This window comes from Diabrotica virgifera, chromosome 7 (assembly GCF_917563875.1).
Source record: "Diabrotica virgifera virgifera chromosome 7, PGI_DIABVI_V3a".
NCBI lineage: Eukaryota > Metazoa > Arthropoda > Insecta > Coleoptera > Chrysomelidae > Diabrotica > Diabrotica virgifera.
Window position 1 is genome coordinate 149,813,586 of NC_065449.1, and position 17,862 is coordinate 149,831,447.

Sequence of the window (17,862 nt, forward strand, 5' to 3'; positions counted from 1 at the left end):
ATAAACAAAAAGGTTCTTTTGAATGAGATATTTGGAATTAAAAATCACACTAAATTTTCTCTTTTTTCACCATGCACTGTAACTGATTAAAATAAACATTATGGAAGTTTGTAGGGTCTTTATCTTCCCTCGGTAATAATGTGTCCGTTCATTATTCTGCGTTTAAATTTTTCAAAAATAATTATTAGTTTTCTCAGGATTCTAAAGAAATGAATGCATTTAAAAAGCACTGGCCCGAAATTTTGCGCCTACGCTCTTAAGTCTTTATCTCATCCGAAATGTTGCTCTACCATTTTTCCATAGATTTCATATTTTCCGTCCTTCTTGCTTATTTTCTTTTTTGTGACTAATTTCACTAATTCTACAGAATTTTTTGTATTAGTTTTATTACAAATTATTTGGTTTGTTTATTATTCTTCATATATTTTTGTATTTTTGACTAATAATTTTTTTTTGCATGTCCTTTTTGGGTTCTACTTTAGTTTCCCGGTTCTATCTTTCCTTTTTCTCATATTATTTTGGAATTCTTGATATTTATCTGATTTATATTTCTTTTTTCCTTTTATACCCATTATTCTCCAATTCTGCTCTTCTATAGTCTATTTTTAATCCGTTTTTTTAATTCAGCTTAAAATTTATTTAATATATACTACTCTTCTTTCTACTTTTCATTTTTTTACTTTGCTCTTCTTTCCAGCTTAAATTTATCTTGATTTTCACTTTCTATTCCTTCTTTTGTTCATATGTAAATAATTTTTCTTAGGGCCGGTTGTTCGAACGCCAATCAAGAAGTTGATTATAATTAAGTCCCCTTAACAACGATCAAATAACAACACCCCTCATTCGTACGCCAATCAGTTGATTGTAATCAATTATGTTAATTATTATCATTATGATAATTAACATAATTGATTGAATAATTAATTATTAATTATCATAACAATTATATTAACATAATTGATTAATAAATCATAAATCTCATAATTGTAATCAATTATGTTTTCAGCAACCCAAACAAATTTGACATTGACAGTTGGTGACAGTAATTAAATATTTGATAATGTAATGACCAGTTAGTTGATTCCATTTTTGATTAGCGTTGGAACAACCTGCCCTTAACCTATTATTGGCCAATTTCTTTGAAATATGTTATTTACTACACTATTAGGCAACATTGTAACGTACGTCCGCAAATTACTCAATCAAGAACAGAGATAGACAGCAGAGAAAGAGAAGGAAAAAAACTCACGCACGACAGACAGACAGACAGAACAAGAACAAGAACAAACTGTGAAAGAACAGACACACGTTGTGGTCACGTCCTCGTTACCTTCTGTGCAAAAATTGTGACTTAAAAAAAGTTGAATTACATTGTCGAAGTATTTTAAAAAGTATTTTTGTAAATTCTAAATTAGTGAGATATATTTATTTTACATATTAATAATACGTGAGTATGAGCTTTAAAATTATGTTAAAGTAAATCGTAGTAACCGGTGCTTGCCAGTCAAAATGGTTAAAAATAATCAAAACGTTGCATGATAGGCTCTTGTTTAATATTCAGTTGTTTTTTAACTCGTAAGACGTTTATATGAGGGAATTTTGAATAGTTTAATTTACGAATATATGATTTGACTGAGTTATGTAATTTATGAATGATCCATCGATTTGTTCCTTGTGTAATGTTTGTAATGTAGCATATTACAACTACAAAATGTAACAATATTAATATTATGCACCTGTTTTGTAATTTTATTGTTCTTTAAATCATTGCAATTTTCATTTGTTTTAACAAATTGCGGCCATGTTGCCATACCTTGTGACATGGCGTGACCTAAGATCATAAAACTAGTGCAGGCAGGCGGTACCGTTATTTTGGGATATTTTACGGATTTTCAGAGGATCCCTGAAGATGGAGGAAGCGTAGCACTATTTTTTGACTGACGATCTATTTAAAAATAAATATCCCTTTCCTTGCCAAAGCCAGAGTCTTATTCATTGTCAAGTTCATTGAGTTCAGGATTTTAATCCAATTTACATTTTGTTCATTTAAATGTACATAATAATTTTTTGAAATTTTATTCTACAATACCAAGGAACTAGTTTTAGATTTCCTTGGAGAAAGTCAGTGGATTTCCTAGTAATGTCATACAATTATTTTTTGAAGTAAAATCCTTTGATTTTATATTACCTGTTGAGATTATACAATTCCTGTTTGTAGAAATATTAAATATGTGAATCCCAAATAGTTATGTTATATGGATCATAATATTATGGTATAATGGGAGGGTTTTTTCTTCAGCACAAATTGCCATCATTATAAAAGCTTACTTATTTAAGCCATCCTCTTGTACCTTAAGGTGTTAAGTGCATTTCGCTCAGGGGCTAGTCTCTCTCTCTCCACTCAATATTTCTTTTTTCACAAGCCTTTCCAATATCCCTGTTCCATGTTCTTGCTGACCCGCCTCTTCGTTTCAAGACTGTCTAAATAATTCCGATAACACACCTTTCATGAATTACTGCATTTTTTATACATTCACATCTGGTCTGCCAAGCTGTCTAACATAAATAAACTACGGAGTTACCTAAAAATTAAAGTTAAAAAAAAATAAACTAGTAGCGAGTACTGCCTCCTCTGGCATTTATTGCTGCTTGACAACAATCTCTCATACTGAAAATTACCATTTTCAACTATCAAATTAAAAATTTCCAAACAACTTCCAAATTTCAACTAATCTTAAAACAGTTGATCTAATGGGTTGGTGTGCGTTAGGTAGTTGTCATAATTGTCTCCCTACGATGTCCCAAACATGTTCTATTGGGTTGAGATCGAGACTTCTCCCAGACTAAACCATGGCAGGAATCCTAACCTCCTGACGATATTGCTGCACAATTCTTACAATGTGTGGCCTGGCACTATATTGCATGAGCATGAAATTATCCCCAATAAATAGTGCAAATGGCACGATATGCTCTTTTAAAATGTCTGTAATATACCTGTGTGATGTAAGCCGCCATGATGTATTCTAACTCCATACATGCCACCAAATTAATCCCATCTCACACCATTACTGAGTCGCTACCATACTGTACAGTCCCTACAGTGTTACACTGTGCATACTGTTCTCCAGGCCTTCTGTACACTCTGTTACTCATATCATCAGCAAAAAGACAGTGCCTGGATTAATCAGTGAACAATATTCTTCCCTGACCGTTATTATTCCAAACAACATGTTCACAACCAAAATGCTCTTTGCCTTTTATGGTCTCTGGTCAATAATGGACCAGTGGGTGCCCTTCCAGGGATCAGGTTATTTGTGACAAGTCTTCTCTTTATAGTATTTTGACTGATCCTAAAGTTATAATCCAAAAATTCATTTTGTAGAGAAATACTGGTAGTCGACCTTTGTCTCAGTGTACAAAGTGTAACAACTGATTTTGATTAGGAGTTGTAACACTTCTACTGCCTTGACCGGGTCTTCTTGAGCTACTTCCAATAACAGTAAAACGTGTTAAGACTCTTGAAATAGTTGACTGAGTGACATTAAACTGTTCAGAGATTTCAACTTAACTGTTGATACAGTCACTTTATGACAAATTTCGATTTTTCTGCTGCTGGTGCTTCATTTTAAAGGAAAAATCACTTATGAAGCTTGAAAAACGCCTTTGAACATGCAGCTCAACATTCTAACCCAAATAAATTGGAATTAATATGAAGCACAACTAGCATGTTTTTAATTTGTTTACAAAAAATGATAAAAACATCAGCATTTTTTACCATTCTTTCCAGTTTACAGTATACTGAAGATACCAATAATATTATATTATCACAAAAGTCTAAACAATAAAATTATGGGATTTACCAGAATTTTTAAAATGATGCATTAATTTTGGCGCACATTGTATAGCTATTGGTGATTGGTTTCAAAATTGATCTGAAAGAGGATTCAAAGCAAGTGAAGATTTAAATTCTTAGTTTGGAGAGATTGAATTGAAAAAACCACGAATTATGACTGATGAGGAAATATGTGATGCAGTACAAGAAGAAGAAGAAAGCCTAGCAGAAATATTGGAGCCACCAACTACTACAACTGTAAAAATGGCTTATCTACTAAAGATACATTTCTTCAAAACATGTAAGAAAAAGTTTTTAAACAAGGACTATAAGTTGCAAAAAAGCAACTCTATCTTATGAGATTCCCAATTTATATCGTCCTGTTTGCAATACTTTCAGTTATATCAAGTTCACCTAATAAACTGAGATTTTCGGTTATGATTTTTCGAAGTTTTTTGTGAAGAATAATATCAAATTGTTTTAGAGACTGCTGTATCTGTCCTTTAATCTTCTTAAAATGTTAGTTTTTTGTAGAGAATAATATCAAATTGTTTTGAGACTGCTGCATCTGTCCTCGAATTTTCTTAAAATGTTACTATACCCTGTTTTTAAGCTATGGTCTGTTTTTAAACCAAGAGGAGTAATTTAAATTTACCACACTGTAATGCTTGTTTGTAATAGGGCTTTTCATCGATTGTCATTTGTTTCAAGCTTCTGTCATATGTTGTATAATCTGTGTATAATATTAATATACACGGATTATACGACATATGACAGAAGCTCTATTGGTCCAACCTCATGCAAGTTTACTCCCAGAGACATGTTAACCATAGACCGGGCTAGTCATATGCCACTCAATGCATCAGGGTTTAACACCGATATCAAGGACGCCATTGGTCAATATTCATTTTTAGTGGTCTAGCCATCTTTGTCCGTCATATGAGCGGTATCGCTTAATAAAAAGAGATAGATAGACACCGAGTTCAGAGACATGTTAAGGATAGACCGGGCTAGTCATATGCCTCTCAATGCATCGAGGTGTAACGCCAACATAGGATTGAGTGCCTAGCCATCTTTGTCTGTCACATGCGCGGGATCGCTTGATTAAAAGAGATAGATAGAACTCCGATCTACTGTTTCCATGCCGTTTCCACGTTACACGTTTTTGGTGAGTATGCCTTGTCTGCGCTTAATATGTCAATGCGAGCGTTACGCTTTTTTGCTCAGTATGCCTTGTCTACGGTTAACATGTCTCTGTTTACTCCACTGCTATGATATTTTGACACTAATGACATTTATGAAATGTTGACACTTCTATCAGTTTATAGGTTAATTAACACGTTAATCGCCATGACACCCGACATTTGGGTTTCAGATCCTGTGGTCGAATACGCCCCGACACCCATAGGGCAACCTTCACTACTAGCGTTAACATCAAAGCCTGTAACCCAACTGCAGTGCTTCGAAACGCATTTATCTATATGAAAGTTTTTACAGAAGGGCCTGGCAGGCAATACTAGTGAATGAGCTCAGCACTTTTTATGTGTTTACTATGATTAAAAATTTTTCAAAAAAGTTATAAGGATTTATGAAAAAATATTTTTATTTTAATTAAATAATAAAAACAGTTTTTATTAATTATACAGAATAATGTTGAACATCAAAAAAACATAACAAACAATAAAACTTATTACATGCATCACATGAAAATTTAGATTCTGGTCCCTTCTTCTGAGCGGTTTTTCTGCCTTCTTCAACGCTTATTTTCGCGTAACATTTACACATTTTCGACGATCTTTTGAAGCAACTTCATGTGAAATATGCTTTCTGTTACAATTTTCCGGCACTTTCCGGACATGTACTTCATCGATTTGTAACATACTTAGAGCAATGCTCTGTCTAAAATCCGTTATTGATATTTTGGCATTTGTCACCGTTTTGTATATTATAAAAATGTTTACTACTGTTAAGCCAAGTAATATTTCAAATGCAAGTTTTCTATACCACTTAATCCCTTTACGCAAAGGGGAAGAATATGATTTCAACTGATCGGATAGATCTATGAATGACTTACATGAATAATTATAGTCAACTATAAGAGATGGATTTTCTAGGTCTGTTCCTCTTCTTGTATATTTAGTGGTTGTGTCAGTATGAATAGAGCTTAGACAAAGAATATCACGTTTATCCTGCCATTTTAAAACACCTACCCCAGTATTACTTTCCTTTGCGTAAATGTGTCCTTTATTTAATTTTTGGGCCTCTACATCCTTTGGATTGTTTTTTCTACTTTTCTTTAAAGTACCGACAAGTTTCAACGAATGGATTGTAGACTAAATAAAACATCTGCAATTGTTAGAACTTCGACTTGTTAGAACTCGAAAAAAATGACAACCGATATTCGGGTTTCGCGGCGCTCGGTCGTCAGAGGATCTGAAACCCATAAGTAGGGTGTCATTTTCAAAATACATTTTTAGAGAATTTTGTTAACCTAGCACTTTATAACAGCCAGTGCATAATATCCAGTGTAAAAACCTAATGATTTACTAGAAAAACTAAGTTGGGCCTGGGGGTGGGATATTTTTCACTTCATTTGGGCGATTAACGTGTTAAGTTATATCAGCGATTTTTTGTGTTTTCTGCGTTATTCCTTTAATTAGTAGATTTTCAGTATACTTTTATATAAAAAAGTTGTTTTTAGAACTCTTTAGCGGCATATTAGTATAATATAATATGCATGAATTACCGTCGAAGGCCGTTAAGATAAAAATATGTAATATGTATTTGGTGATTTTTCAAGTGACTTTCTTGGGTGTGAATCTGTCTTTTTAGTTTACGCCTCCTGGTTTAAAAACGAACCATAGGAGGAGTAAACTCAAAAGACAGATTCATATCCAATAATGCCACTAGAAAAATCACCAGATTCAACTTCTTTTTTGGTTGATCATGTCGGCCTTCGCCAGTAATCTATAAATATTGTTACACTATTATCTAATCTATAAATATTATGTATTACACTAATATGTCGCTAAAGAGCTTTAAAACAATTGTATTTATATAAATGCAGACTAAAAATTAGAGGAATAACGCAGAAAACACAAATAATGGCTGATATAACTTAGTTAACCTACAAATATTTTTAATGCCAACAGTGTCAAAATTTCATAATTTAGTGGAGTAAACTTGCTTGAGGTTGGACCAATTACAAATAAGCATTATGGCGCGGTAATCCACAGAGAACGACAGTTCTCACCAGTGGCGCACAACACCCCTACAAGCGACACTATATATACACGAAATTTTCGATTTTCTAAACCTGACTGAATTGAAAATTGGGCCAAATCCCATCTTAAAGTTTAGGAAAAGACTCGTCCATCCATATGTTACCTCTCCATTTTGGTCCAAGGGTGTGGATTTTACGGCCCTTCCCATTTAAGGCCTGTTTTTCGTTCTCGTCCCCAAAACTCCCAAAAATTTCAAAAATTTAAGCTCGACCTTTGCGGCTTCTGATAGCACAGATCATTACCTTTCCAACGCATGTTTAATTTTGAAAATCGGTTATACCATTCAAAAGTTATCGAGCTCAGAAATATGACTCAATTTTTATTTAAAAAATGGAAAATGTTTGTGGATATGTATGTATGTATGTATGTATGTATGTATGTGTGTGGAAAAGTTACACCGATCTGAATTTTTTTTCTGTGTTTCAAGAAGGTGTGAGGGCCGATTCAGAACCGGTCTAATTTTTGACTTCTGACTACCCGTAAGCCAGCTAGAGGACTAGGTAGATACAAAATAGCATATTTTTTGGGCGTATATATCTTAGGTTCAAGGAAAGACAGGAAAACCGCAAATACACCAAATCAATAGGGTTGAGTTAAGCTTTCAAATGGCGTCTAAGCGATCAAGCTGAGACATACACACTGCTCACCATGGCCAAAAAACTGAAAGATTCAACTTTGAAAATTTTGGTTTTTCGACAATTACTCAAAATTTCAACCTACGAATTGCGCCAATAACTGAGCGTTTGTAGAAGAACTCAGGACGCGTCTAACGGTGTATACCTCATATCTGGGAAAATTCGAATTTTTAAGTTATAGGCTTCATAAGTATAATCAAATCTATTTCTTATGGGAAAAACGGTTTTTCAAGCTCAATAATTCCTGTAATACGTTCAGTTATCATACTCGATCTTGGATGCGTCAGATACTACTTGTCAATACGTTTCAAATTCATGTTTAGTGATCAACATCAGGTAAACCGTTCAGAAGTTATAGAGGTCCAAAAGTATAATTAGTCCAGGAACTGAAATTTTTCACTTCGCAATTTTTACAGAATGGATAGATTTGCTTGAAAATTTGACAATAAGTAGTGGATAGTCCAAGTGGATCCAAAATCTATATGATGCCGAAAGACGCTTTTACCATGGGGTGGTTGCCACCTCATCTTGAGGGTGGAAATTTTTTATTATATTTTGACCGCAAATGCTGGTAAAAATATTAATTATAAGCAAAAAATGTTCATTATACATTTTTTTGATAAAATTAATAGTTTTCGATTTATTGGTTAGCGAAGCTGTTAGTTTTATATCGAAAAAATTACCAGAGAACGGCAGTTCTCGCCAGTGGCGCAGAAATACACCCCCCTACACGCAACACTATTATATACACGAAATTTTCAATTTTCTAAATCTGACTGAATTGAAAATTGTGCCAACTCCCATCTTCAAGTTCAGAAAAAGACTCACCCATTCATATGTCAACCATCCATTTTGGTCCAAGGGTGTCGATTTTACGGCCCTTCCTATTTAGGGTCTGTTTTTCGTTCTGGTCCCCAAAACTCCCAAAAACTTCGAAAATTTAAGTCCGACCTTTGCGGCTTCTAACAGTACTGATCATTGCCTTTCCAACGCATGTCTAATTTTGAAAATTGGTTATAACATTCAAAAGTTATAGAGCTTAGAAATATGACTTAATTTTTATTTAAAAAAGGGAAAATGTTTGTGGATATATATGTATGTGTGTTTGAAAGTTAAACCGATTTGATATTTTTCCTCTGTGTTTGAAGAGGGGGTCAGGGCCGATTTAGAACCGGTGTAGTTTGTGACTTTTGACCACCCATAAGCCAGCTATAGGACTTGGTAAGTACAAAACGGCATATGTTTGGGGGTATATATATTCGGATCAAGAAGAGCCAGGAGAACCGCAAATACATCAAATTAATAGTGTTGACTTAAGCTTTCAAATGGTGTCTAAGCCGTCAGGATCAGACATATACACAGCTCAGTATAGCCGAAAAACTGAAAAACTAAACTTTGAAAATTTTGGTTTTTCGACAATTACTCAACATTTCAACCTACGAATTGCGCCAATAACTTAGCGTTTATAGAAGGACTCCAGACGAATTTAATGGTGTATACCTCATATCCCGGAAAATTTGAATTTTTTAGGTTATAGGCTTCATAAGTATGATAAAATCTATTTCCTGTGGGAAAAACGGTTTCTCAAGCTCAATAATTCCTGTAATAGCTTCAATTATCATACCTGACCTTAGATCCATCAGATACTACTGGTCAATAGGTTTTAAACTCATGTTTACTGATCAAAATCGGTTAAGCCGTTTAGAAGTTATTAAGCTACAAAAGTATAATCCAATTAACGATTATTCCCGAAATGGTTTATGTAGTTGTAGTGGTTACGACGCTAAATTTGATCTGGCAACGGGCAATCCGACTTCATTTACCGGTCATCTCAATTTTTTTTTTCAATCTATTTCGAATAAAAAAAAATCTAGTGTACATTCGATGGACACTAGATCATTTGGAAGATAATGCAACAAAGGTGACCATTTATAAAGCTTGACGTGTAATAGAGGAACATTGCATTCAACTTCATACATTTAATTTATAAATAACTTTGAAAAACTCCTGATACAAGAATAAAAAACCGCTAAACGCCGTAAAAATGAGTGGCGCATAAAATATTCCAGCTACAAAAGATCTGATATGAATATTACGTGGCGCGAAAATGGATTTTCATTTGATGCAAAACAAAATTCTAGTTTTATTTTAAAAGATTTTTCCATAATATTTGCTAAATTTGAAGTAAACGCGCCACAAAAGAGTTTCAAAATTCAAACTGTATCAAAGTTACTCTTTTGTGGCGCGTTTACTTCAAATTTAGCAAATATTATGGAAAAATCTTTTAAAATAAAACTAGAATTTTGTTTTGCATCAAATGAAAATCCATTTTCGCGCCACGTAATATTCATATCAGATCTTTTGTAGCTGGAATATTTTATGCGCCACTCATTTTTACGGCGTTTAGCGGTTTTTTATTCTTGTTTTGAATTATACTCCTAGTTTAAAAATGAGGTATAGCAACTAGGATATGATTCGGAATTGATGATTCTTTGTTGGTGATTCTAGAAATGATTAATTTCTTTGTTGGTGATTCTAGAAATGGGAAGTGGTCATATAATTGAATGTCTTCTCTGTTTGTGTTATGCTCACCGAATTGAGTATGCCTACAGTTTAAATAACCTGGTTTTTTTATTGAGCCTCCAAACTGGTGTTTTTATTTAAAGTTTTTAATACAGTTGCCACAAATGAAGAAAATTAAGATAAAAATAATTCATTTTTTTTTACTTTCGAACTTGTTATTTTGAATATTATTACGTTTGAAGAGGGTTTTTTGTTATAATAATTTTTTGTGTGTGTAAATAAAAATAAAAGTCATTTTTTTCATTGTTTAATACTATTATTTTATAAAATACTTTATTAATTTTTTTAAAATAAACCTGGTTTAAACCAAAAAAACCTGTTTTTTTTTTGTTTTTGCCAACATTTAAAAATAATTTTTTTGCACAGAAAAATTTTAAGATTAAGATTGACGCAACTGTAGATAGGGTTAAAAATGGGGGGATGAAATTAAGATAATGAAATTCGAACCAATAGGAATGAAACTAAAAGCCATGATTGTAAGAATGAACTCCATACCGATGCTCCGAACGGTTACTCTCTATTTTAAATATTTAAAAAATTTTAGATGAAGAATAACGCAGCTGTAAAAAGGGTTTACGGGCCGACGGCACGAGCCGTAGAACAATAGACGCCACACGTCCCTGTTGTCGCCCGTTCCGTTGTACTATTATAAACTAGCCACTGCTTTTCATATCACGCGATTAAGATAAATTAACCTTTATTGCCAGTTTAGTTGCGTGTTTGAATTCTAAGTTTCTTCGTAGAGTTAATTTTCATGCAGTTGAAAGACTTCGGGCATCATCTCTTGTATTCAATTTTTTTGGATATTTTTCAATATTTATTGCTTCATTATTATCTGTTGCTTCGTGACATTGATTAAGCATCGAAAATCTAAAAACGATCCAAGTTATTGTGATTGTATTGTTTGTAATTTTGCGATTGACAAATTTATCACTAATTACCAACATTTCAACCCTTCCTATTTCTTGTTTTAAATTTAGAAACTCGGGCATTTGAGTAATCTCGTCGTTTCGCCAGTCTACCGATTTATTTTAATGTTCTTAACCAGGAGACTATTCTAAAATTAGCTCCAAAGGTAATTGTACTCAAAGCTCATAGATAATCGCGGAAGAACAAACATGGTATTGGAATATATTGTCGTTTATTCGATAGTAAACAGTTAAACTATGTGTTTATTGATTATTCAATATACGTTTCGTTCATTTTAAAAGCGACGTATCTCAATATTTTTCATAATATGGGAGTTATAGGATAGGTGGTTATAGTACGTGAGGAAATCGGTTAGAAAATTTAAACGAATATAACAAAATTCAGTTTGCCAACATTGTGTAAATACCCAAGTCTTATAGGATATCAAAAGAACCGTAATTTAGTCCAGACAAATTAATATATTTTTTACCAACCAAAATGAGATGTTAATGAAATAATGTTTCAAATATGATGTGCAAAATAATTTTGATATTCGGTTCCGCTAATTAACTTGCTTTTCTTCTATGTTTGAAATTCGTTAAACCCATGATGTTAAACTGGACGGAAAACTGACGCTGTATTTTTGTTTTCCATTTCTCCTTTCAGGGTCTTCACGTATTAAAATATTGTTTTTATCTGTTTGACATTTTGTGGACCTTTTTTCATTCTACATGTATTCAAATCAACAAATTGTTGTTCTTTAAAATTATTTTTTACCAGCTATATCCTAACTCGTATTTTGACCACACCCGATGTAATTTATTTTTATCTTGTTTACTCTTTAATAATTTGAACATGGTCAATGATTTTAACTATTTAGAATGGGAAATAAGCCACAATATTATTAAAAAATGATTTTTATTAACGTTTTGACGCCCAAATCGGGTGCCGTTGTCAAAATACAAAATACTATTAATATAAACAAAAATGTTGTTGCTTAGTAAAAAAATTCTTCTAATAATTTATTTAATTTGACTCATTTATATCGGCAATTCAGATACATATGATACATTTTAAAGTAGAAGACTTTAAAATGATATTGCCAATATTTATGAGTTGCGTTCCTGGGACGACTTTACTGAAAGATAGTTCATTCGATTACATGAAATCAACCCCAACTCAAGAATATCCGTCACAAAAAAATCATAGCATGTGATCTGTCTTTAAAAAGACAACCACATGCAACGGTGACATTAAAATTCTCGCGTTAGAGATCTCATAGTAAATCACGAGGGAAAACCAGGAAAAAAACCTCGTGATACTATCCCGACATCGTAAGTATTTGGTCTTACATTTAATTTACTCTCAAAATTAATACCAAATTCTGACTTTACTATAATTTTGTTTAAATTATAAATAATATCAATAATATATGGGTATATAAGTAATACTAAAATATAAAATATGTACTAACTCGACTATTGACTTACTAATTGTGGTATTTTCTTTCTATTGACTTCCTCTTTCAGTATGGGTATCCACATCCTACTGCATTCCACCGAGGAATTTGCGACACAATTGGTTTCGTTTAGCATAATTAGAGCCGCTTCTTTGATTTTTCTCTTTTTACTATCTGTTTCTTTCAGGACTATACTTGAATCTCTCCACTGAACTCTATGTTCATTATCCCATGCGTGTTGACATATTTGAGATCTATCAAATTCTCTATTTTTAATATAAGATTGATGTTCACTTATTGTAACGTTTAATGGTCTTGATGTTTCACCTATATAAAACTGTTCGTATTCACAAGGTATTTTATAAATACAATTCTTTGTCCTTTCTTGTTCATTGTTAGGTTTAGTTTTAGATAGAATAGATCTCAATGTGTTGGTTGTTTTGAATGTTGTTGAAATGTTGAATTTATTTCCTATTGTTTTAAGTTTCTCGGATAGTCCTTTTATGTATGGTATTGATATTTTCCTCGTATTATTTCTTGTGAATGTTGTAGGATCCCGTTCTATGTTGTTCTGTTCCATTCGATCCAATCTTGACAATTCCTTATTTATAAACGATAAAGGATAATCATTTTTTAATAAAACAGATGTTAAGAATTGTTTTTCTTCTAAAAAGGAATTTTCGTTAGAACAAGTAATTTTGGCTCTATCATATAAGGATTTTATGATTCCCTTTTTAACGTTGATGTTGTGATTTGATTTGTAATTGAGATATCTGTTGGTATGTGTTGGTTTTCTATACACTTGAGTCTCATATCCAGTATCCTTCTTTAAGACTAAAACATCGAGGAAAGGCAGGGTGTTATTATATTCCTTTTCCATTGTAAATTTTATTGTCTCTTCTTGATCGTTTATAATATTCAGGAATGTATCCAACAATTCTGATCTATGAGGCCATATTGAAAACACATCATCTACATATCTCCACCATACAGTGGGTTTTAAATTTTGTTTAGAAATGATATTAGTTTCGAAATCCTCCATAAATATATTAGCCAATAATGGAGATAAAGAGGAGCCCATTGCTAGATATATATCAATACCATACATAAAAGGACTATCCGAGAAACTTAAAACAATAGGAAATAAATTCAACATTTCAACAACATTCAAAACAACCAACACATTGAGATCTATTCTATCTAAAACTAAACCTAACAATGAACAAGAAAGGACAAAGAATTGTATTTATAAAATACCTTGTGAATGCGAACAGTTTTATATAGGTGAAACATCAAGACCATTAAACGTTAGAATAAGTGAACATCAATCTTATATTAAAAATAGAGAATTTGATAGATCTCAAATATGTCAACACGCATGGGATAATGAACATAGAGTTCAGTGGAGAGATTCAAGTATAGTCCTGAAAGAAACAGATAGTAAAAAGAGAAAAATCAAAGAAGCGGCTCTAATTATGCTAAACGAAACCAATTGTGTCGCAAATTCCTCAGTGGAATGCAGTAGGATGTGGATACCCATACTGAAAGAGGAAGTCAATAGAAAGAAAATACCACAATTAGTAAGTCAATAGTCGAGTTAGTACATATTTTATATTTTAGTATTACTTATATACCCATGTATTATTGATATTATTTATAATTTAAACAAAATTATAGTAAAGTCAGAATTTGGTATTAATTTTGAGAGTAAATTAAATGTAAGACCAAATACTTACGATGTCGGGATAGTATCACGAGTTTTTTTCCTGGTTTTCCCTCGTGATTTACTATGAGATCTCTAACGCGAGAATTTTAATGTCACCGTTGCATGTGGTTGTCTTTTTAAAGACAGATCACATGCTATGATTTTTTTGTGACGGATATTCTTGAGTTGGGGTTGATTTCATGTAATCGAATGAACTATCTTTCAGTAAAGTCGTCCCAGGAACGCAACTCATAAATATTGGCAATATCATTCTTCATTGAACCATTCATTGGCAAAGTCTTCTACTTTAAAATGTATCATATGTATCTGAATTGCCGATATAAATGAGTCAAATTAAATAAATTATTAGAAGAATTTTTTTACTAAGCAACAACATTTTTGTTTATATTAATAGTATTTTGTATTTTGACAACGGCACCCGATTTGGGCGTCGAAACGTTAATAAAAATCATTTTTTAATAATATTGTGGCTTATTTCCCATTCTAAATAGTTAAAATTGTAAAAATGCCACAAGAAAATAGCTTCAGAACAACATGGTCAATGATATGCGTCATTCTTTATCAAATGATTGGTGTAGTAGTAATCTAAGCCAGTTATGAGCGAATATGTAAAACATTAAGTTCGTTAAACTAAGTTTATTACAGGGATATCACCTTTTGTGATAAAGTATATATCCGTTATTATAGAAGGTACCAATAAAAGTTATTTTCTAAAATTGTAGGTAGCTGTAAGTTTCACATTTTAAAATTCGTTACAGATATATAGAGATCCGTAACTAATGTCTTACTCTCTTGGCCTGTAAAACATTTAATTCAGTTTCTTCTGTAGTAACTGCTTTTGTTTTTTCTTTAGTCTCGTATGACACTGAATCATTGCGATTAAATCTATCCATTACATTTGAAATGCTCTTATTCGATTTTTTTGTGAGAGTGGTAATTTTCTAAAGACCGTACCATGTGAATCGTTACCTGGCGGGTTGGATTCAGAGTAAGCGGAGTACATCTGAAAGCAGTTCCTCCTCGGGGGATCTTGCCACCGGATGCACCCATATCCATCTGTGGTACAATGCCTACCAGTACCAACTAAAACCACTCTCGGCTTACGCGCGTAGCACGTCTGTCCAGATCGTTGTCTCGCGCGCGCTGTAACCCTTTCTCTGCTCTTTTTTCTCTCTGTTGCTTGTGTTTACCCCTGTTGTCTTTCTCTTTCTAAAATCTCTTTTCTTTTAATGCTTTTTGTGACAGCCTCTAGAATTTCTTTAAATTCACTTCCCCCCTTGTCATTGTGGTAATAAAATTGCGTGCTCCTAAGATGCTTACTCTTGCATATAGCTCCGCTCTTTCGTTGTGAAACTTTCTGCTTTCGAACACGCAATGTTCTGCTGTGTCGCTTACTCCACAATCCACACAGCTACCATCTATTGCCTTGCCACCTATCCTTAAAGGTATGCTCTAAATGACCCATAGGTGACCCATGACCCGTGAGGAATTACGTAAAAAAGTAATTCGTGCTTTTATACTTGCATTTCACCGACTCCTCCGAGACGAGCAGCAGAGTTCTTGTCTATGCAGCCCTCCTCTCACTTAGCCACTCTTCTTGCCACTTTGTAATGGTTTTCTCCTTTCTTGTCTTCTCCTGATTCGTTGTATCATCTGTTTTGGCCTCTTTTACCTGCAGGTGTATTGGTGGTACCCCAGCTATAACTTGTAGGGCTACTGTCGAGGTCGTTCTGTAGGCGCACCTACAGATAATAGGGCTTTTCTTTGGGCCTTCTCTAAAATGTTATTGTATTTTTGTTTGCTGATTACTTGATGCCACACCGGTGCCGCATATAGAATTGTGGAGTGGGCCACTTCCGTTAGAATCCTTCTTTTTCCCGTACCTGGGTCTTCTATAAGGGCTGCACTCCACTTGCGATTTTAGTCGCGGCGACTAAAAAATCGCTGTCGCAGAAAATCTGATGGGAGTGGTGGGTGCCTCCACTTGCGATTTTTAAGTCGCAGAATTACATCAGTTTTGCAATGGATAACATAGAAACTACTTGTGTTATCGCTCTTTTGCTTCGGGAGAGAAGTAAACGGTAAACATTAATATAATTATTTATACAGGGTGTCCAAAAAATGTTTTTTAAAATTAAATTAATTGGTACAAAAAGATGCATGTATGTAATTTGTTTAATTCTAAATATATTTTATTCGTGCGAGAAAACATAAAAATGTTTTATTTAAAAAATAAACATTGATTTTTCGCTTAAGCGTAATGTTAAACTTCCAAGAGGCAGGTGGGTGACAGCTCTAACATTTTTTTTTAATTTAAGCCAAAAGCAATATTATTATTTGTCAAATAAACATGCACATGTATTCCTGTTTTCTGACAAAAGTAAAACGAATTTTGAATGAAATAAGTTACATACATTCTTCTTTTTGTCTCAATTAATTGAATTAAAAAAAGTATTTTTGGACACCCTCTACAAATAATTATGTTATTGTTTGTATTAATAAATAGGGAATTACATACCCTTGCAAATGAGCTATCACAAGACCTCTATTCTCATTTAAAAAATTCATCGATTACGTTATCAAGCCCAGATGGATGACGTCACTAGTATGATATATAATATATATGCCAAAATATTGTAATTTAAAAATAAAAATCGACCTGTTTCGGAATTTTTCCTTAAAGTCGTCGGTTTAGGAAATAATGAATTTGTCCGTTACTTTATGGACGCACTGTACATTTAAAACACATTCAAAATTTTGACAGGCGACATATTGCTCCTTTCCCCTGAGTGAATAGAACAATTTTTTAGTCAAAATGCATTAATTTTGGAATAAACATTTTTAAAATTACATTTTTTTTATTTATACGCCGAATCCAATTATTAAAAAATTCACGGACATTTGTCTCGTTTGCGAGATCGTATACATTTGTATCTAGTTCCAAAAATTGTAGAATTGCTGAATTTATCTGAACTCATCCAACAAGTCTGGACAAAATATTTATATTAACAATATCATGTAACAGTGTTTCTATGAATCAACTGCCACTTCCGCTGATTAGAAGTTAACTGGCAACTGGTATATGGTATAAATAGGTATATGAAATAATAATTGTGATGCATGCATATGCTGGCCGGTATGATCCATAGAGAAATAAAAAGAGAAGAGAGTGCTTGGTTGCATACATTTGATTGTCACACTAGACGCTAGCGACTCGATGAACTACTTACCGAACTACACGGCTAAAAGCGGGCGTGGCGGGATATTTAAAATTATTTTAGATTTCACTTAGCTATGAAGATCTATTTACAAAAACAAAATAACTGTATTTTTAAGTTTTCTTTAACGTTTTAGTGTAAAAACCTAATTTCTATGAAATAATTTGGAAATTGTAATATTATTTACACATTATTTTATTTATGTCATAAATAATA

General features: G+C 32.9%; 1 protein-coding gene across 1 annotated transcript in view; it reads left to right on the forward strand.

The window, feature by feature from the left end:
* The first annotated feature begins 1,215 nt into the window (after positions 1-1,215).
* LOC114338616 (voltage-dependent anion-selective channel) overlaps positions 1,216-17,862 on the forward strand; it is a 61,352-nt gene continuing 44,705 nt past the window's right edge. Inside the window, exon 1 of the mRNA XM_028289216.1 lies at positions 1,216-1,447. The gene's annotated coding sequence lies outside the window, so the exon portion shown is untranslated. The remainder of the gene's footprint in view (positions 1,448-17,862) is intronic.